Genomic DNA, 6,092 nt, shown 5'->3' with positions numbered 1-6,092 from the left:
AAAAAAAAAAAAAAAAAGAAAAAAAAAAAAAAAAAAAATTGTTGGATAACATATGGGTCACATTCATGTCTTATCACTCTGTTGGCTCCAGTGGGAATGCATAGTGAAACTGAGAACCTTTGGTTGTATACCAGCTGGTTCAGACCTGAAAACTGCAAAGTGATGCAAACCTAAGACCCTTTTATGAACAAAACAGGCCAATTTGTGATCTCATGCAAACCCGTGGAACCAGATGAAAATAGATAATACTGCACATAGTCAGCCATTTTCTTCACGACTTGCAACACAACAACACACACACACACCCCAAACACTTACTGGGAAGGTTGCAACAACGTCATGATTAAAATTTATGGGCTATAGCCCATATGTAATCATTTCTTGCTTGGTCCTGAATCTCCTATCCACTTTCACCATGCAAGTAGAGAATCAGCTCAGTTGAACTATCAGTGTGAAATGAGTCAGAGGGAATATCACACATCTCCATTTAAGCCTTTACCTAGATTCTCATTATGAGTTTCCTTTCCATAAATGCTTGGCAATGTCAGTCTCTCTTTTCCATTTATTTGTGTACAATTTACAGAGAACATTACACAAGCACTTTGAAAAGCTGCCAAGAATGACGTTTATAACAAATATCACATTCACGGGCTTGCTCAGCCAGATTATCATAACAGGAGCAAAATATTCCCTCGACATCGTGGGTGGAAGGAAGAAGAGTTTAGCAATCAGGCAAGACAGATTGGGTTCTGAGGAGACCCAAGAAGGAATCTTCCTCTCTGGTTATTCCAACCTGCCCCACAGAACACCTCCAGTGAGAGCTTCAGGTGCCTGACAACTCTTGCCTGTCCGCTTCCCACCTAGACCATCTGTTTTTTCCCCTTCCCCAAATCCACGAGGTTTGCTTGCCTAATTTGCACTGACTAGGGTCACTATCCAGTAAGTTATTCTCCATCCTCACCACACTCCTAAATAGGACTGTAGGGACAAAATCACTTGATAGACTCATGGTAGCCATAGCTCCACTGAAGCTATGCTGCCATGCACTTGAGAAGAGGCTGAAGGGAAATGGGAACTGGTGGCAGAATGGAAGCAAAAGGCCTCCTTTCCTTTCATCCCAGGGCCAAACAAACCCCGCATAATTTAGAGCAGCGCTACTTTAAAAGTACATTACCTCAGCACTAGCTATAGACTGGTGGAGTTCTGCGTGCTCCACTACTTCCCTGGCATGCCCCCATGTATAATTCAGACCATTTGCAGTTCATGGAAAGAAAAAAAAAAAAAAAATCAAGCCACAAACTGTTACATCTGGAAATAGGAGAGAGTGTGGGCTATAATGGCGAGAAAAGGAGGGTCAGGGCAAAACCAAATCAGTACTCTTAGATGCCTATATACAAATGCGAGAAGTAGGGTAATAAGCAGGAAGAACTGAAGTGCTAAAAATAATACAACTATGACATTGTTTATCACTGAACTTGTTGGGATAATACACATTGGATGTTGGTAGGATGGTACAGTTGCTCAGGAAGATAGAATGGGAAAAGGGAGAGAGTAGTTCCTTGTATATTAAAATGTACACACTTGGACTGAGTGAAAGGACAAGGAGATGGAATGTAGAGCTCTGTGTTAGATAAAGGGGTAAAAAACAAGAGTGAGTCATGCTACGAGTCTACTACAGCCACCTAACCAGGTGGAAGAGGCTTTTTTTAAACAACTACAAAATCATCCAAAGCCCAAGATCTGGTGGTGATGGGGGACTTCAACTATCCAAATATATGTTGGAAAAAACACAGAGAGCCAGACTATCTATAAGTTCTTGGACTGCATGCAGACAGCTTTATTTCAGAAAGTTGAAAAAGCTACTGGGGGAGAAGCTGCTCTCGATTGATTTTAACAAATAGGGAGAACTCTTGAGATTTGAAGTGGAAGGCAGCTGGTGAAAGTGCATGAAACTAGAGTACAATTCTAAGAAGAGTAAAGGAATACAGCAGAAATAGAGACAAGATCAGGAAGGGCCGATTCTGCAGTGAAGCTCAGAGAGCTGATAGGTAGGTCCATGGAATCAAGACTGAGGGGAAATAACTGAGGAGATGGCAGTTTTTCAAAGTGACACTATTAAGGCCCAAAAGCAAGCTATCCCCGGTAGGAAAGATAGAAAATGTGGCAAAAGACCATCTTGGCTTAACTTTGAATCTGGTGACTAAAAAATAAAAGGAGTCTCATAAAAAGTGGAAACTAGGGACAAAATACAAGGATGAATATAGGCAAACAACACAGGAATGCAGGGCAGTAGAAGCACAAGCACCAAGATGAGCTCAAACTAGCTACAGGAATAAGGAAAACAGAAGACTTTTATCATACATTAGAAGCAGAGGAAGACCAAGGACAGGTAGGCCCATGCTCTGTGAGAGGAAAACAGTAACAGGAAACTTGGAAATGGCAGGAATGCTTAATCACTGTGTTTCGGTCTTCACCAAGAAGTCTGAATGAATGCCTAACATAGTGAATGCTATGGAAAGGGGTAGGTTTAGAAGATAAAATAAAAAAAAAGAACAAGCTAAAAGATCACTTAGAAAGTTAGATGCCTGCAAGTCACCAGGGCCTTCTGAAATGCATCCTAGAATACTCAAGGATAACAAAGGATATCTGAGCCTCTAGCTATTATCTTTGGAAAAGCATGGAGATAGGAGGAATTCCAGAAGACTGGGGAAAAATGCAAATTATAGTGCCATCTATAAAAAAGGAAATAAAAACAATGCAGGGAATTATTAGACCAGTTAGTTTAACGGTAGGTCGGGAATAAGGAGCAAGTATAAGGAGAACTGAAACACTGAAGTGGTAATGAAGAAATCATCCTCAGCATATTTCATCATTATACTGTCGGGTGGTTGAAGCTCTATGGGAGCGAATCTGTGGCTCCCCTTTTAGAGTACAGAGGTCTGTAGAATGATAATAGATTGAATAGAGTTGGCTTGCTGTATTTGATTGACAGTCTATCTTTTACAGTTTTTTGATTCCATGCATTGTAGGGATTGAAACCGTAGGACTCTGTAAATAAATTGGCTCAGGCATTACTGTTTCACGGGTTTAAATAGATTCTTATGTGTTTAAAAAAATCCTATAGGATTGTAACGGTGATTGATATTGTTGTTTATTTTTTGACAGCCGAATTAATAAAAATTGTTCCTTCTGTACAACTTTTCCATTACTTAAGCAGCATTTCAGTGTTCTTTCATTTTCTAGAGCAGGCTCAGGCTGTAAGGAGTTATTGTAGGACAGTTCTTTGCCCATTTCATTGGAGCGTGACAGTACGATACAGGAGAAGCTTGCTGGTGGTGGCGAGGCCTGCGGTTGCTGTGCAGTCCTCGGGGGGTGGGGAGGGGTGGGCCGCAGGGGAGGAGATGGTTGGGGATGGGGTGGAGCAGGGGTGCGGGGGCAGGGGCTTTGAGGAAGGGGTGGGTGGGGGTGGAAAGGGTAGAAGAGGTGAGGTTGGGGGCCGAGCAGTGCTGCTGCGGGGACAGGAAATTTTTGTTGCCCCTTGCAGCTGCTGTACTTTATGTTATGGGTGTGTCGGCCTGGGTCATGCTTCGTCGAGGATGGGCAATTGATGGGTTGCATGCGTTATTGGGATTTCTAACAGGCCAAAAATACTGGGGATTAGAGTGAATATATTGGATGGAGTATTTTCATGTGGAACGTTGACCCTTGCTCCCATCCCTGCGGATCATTTTCTATTCGTGGTTGCCAAAACATTAAAGACGTGCATTCGATGGCGGTAGGTTGACTGGGGTTTACCCTGGTGTACACCTGCGGTACCCATGCGTATGTCTGCGTAGGCGTGCTGCTGCATTGCCGGTGTTGCTTGCGCAAGTGATAGACTAACCTGTGCGATTTATGCGAGGAGGTAACTTTGTTGACCAAAGTGTTGTAGTGTTCATTGGCCTCATGGTTTAGCTTATATCTCTCGCTCGCGACAAGGAGGGAATGTGTGATCATATTGTCTCTGAGCTTGTGCTGTGTTCTTGGGCTTCTCTTCTTGGGTCCACTGTTGGTTGCGTGTATTATTCTTAGGCTCGCTCTCTCTCTGGAGCAGGGGGGAACCTTTTTTGCGTTCTGAATTTGGTATTAGACCTAACACCGAATGGGGGTGCTATGACTGGGGCTGTCTAATCATTCACCTAATATGTGGCTGAACCTTAAACGTGTACTTGCCGGATTCGAGGGTTTCAATCCTTGGTAGGCATACTACATTCCTGGTTCCTTTGCGACACAGTCATCTTACTACCCAGATGACTCAGTTTGCCTCTGTACTGAGGTATATTCTTTCGTTACCTCAAGGTGTGTTCTGGTAAAATTACGAGTTGTCGTTGATTGTGTGTGAGGTGTGGGGAGTGGGGGCCGAGTGTGAAGTGTCCCGGGGTGGAAACTATACTACTAGTCTAGATAGAAGAGAGAGAAGTGTCTGGCGCTGTGTGGGCTCTCCTCTGTTCCCAACAGTAGTCAAGTGGACTTGAGTAAACTTGTCCCTACCTTGATTACGTTAGTCGTAGTATAAATCGTAATTCAGAACTCCCTATCCAACTATTTAATCTAGTCTGTGTGCAAACAGGGTCTTTCCCCTCCTTGAAAGGTGAACGTCATCTCTGCCTAGCAGTCCTTCCTCGAATAGCATCCCATGGTCGAGGACGCCAAAGTAACAGTGCACATCAATCTTAGCATACTCCCGGGAAAAGCTATCCTATCACTTCAATTAGAACCAGACAGACTTCTAATAGACTTATTTTGGAATGTGACTACTATATAACATATTACATTTAAAAACTATTAAATGCATTTAACACACATCTCTGTCTTGAAGACCCATCTCCAAACTCTCACACAACTCTCTATCTAGCACATCAATCTAGGCATGTACTGCATATTCATAATCATGGTATCTCAGCTCTCTCCCTATGTTTTAGATGTGTCTTTTTGCAAGAAGCAGTGATTATTATTGTAGTGGGAATGACCTCAACAGTTTCATTGAAAATATGGAGCAGATAGTAAAAATGATGGTGAGTGGATAAAATAAGAATGGACTTCTTAAAATTTCTGCCCATTATGGTCTTGAGCCAAATGCCTTTGAAGTCAATGGAAAGACTCAGTGACAGTCTTTCCATTGACTTCAGTGGCCTTTAGGTCTTCCCTCAAGACTCCAATCCAGCAAAGAGATCTGCACCCTTACTCCCACTGAAGCCAACAGGATGCTGCATGGCAGTAATGGTCCAAGCCTGTCATCATCTCAGCAAGATCCAGGCCTAAAGTTTGGAGTGAACGGCTCAAGATTTTGGCTCCATCTAAATTTAAACAGGACAAAAACATTCTTTGGGTTTGGTTTTTGAATCTAACCTGGAAACAAAATAATGTTGAGAGGAAGGATGATACAGTGGTTAAGGAGCTAGTCTGGAACTTGGGCGACCCGGGGTCAGTTTCCTGTTCTGCTCTGGGCTTCCTGCAAGACCTCAGACCAGTCACTTAAATTTGTGACTGAATTTCTTGGAGGCAGAATTGTATGTCTCCTGCTCTGTTTTACCCAAATTCTGCCATATATTTCATGTTATAGCAGTCTCAGATGATGACCCAGCACATGTTGTTCGTTTTAAGAACACTTTCACTGCAGATTTGACAAAACGCAAAGGTGGCACCAATGTGAGATTTCTAAAAATAGCTACAGCACTTCACCCAAGGTGTAGGAATCTGAAGTGCCTTCAAAAATCTGAGAAGGATGAGGTGTGGAGCATGCTTTCAGAAGTCTTCAAAGAGCAACACTCTGATGCAGAAACTACAGAACCCGAACCACCAAAAAAGAAAATTAACTTTCTGCTGGTAGCATCTGACTCAGATAATTAAAGTGAACATGCGTCAGCCCGCATTGCTCTGGATCATTATCAAGCGGAACCCATCATCAGCATGGACATATGTCCTCTGGAATGGTGGTTGAAGCATGGAGGGACATATGAATCTTTAGCGCTTCTCACACATAAATATCTTGCTACGCCAGCTACAACAGTGCCACGTGAATGCCTGTTCTCACTTTCAGGTGACATGGTAAA

This window comes from Chelonoidis abingdonii, chromosome 2, assembly GCF_003597395.2.
Source record: "Chelonoidis abingdonii isolate Lonesome George chromosome 2, CheloAbing_2.0, whole genome shotgun sequence".
NCBI classification, from domain to species: domain Eukaryota; kingdom Metazoa; phylum Chordata; order Testudines; family Testudinidae; genus Chelonoidis; species Chelonoidis abingdonii.
The sequence above is the reverse complement of the archived record's forward strand: the minus strand, read 5'-3'. Positions refer to the sequence as shown.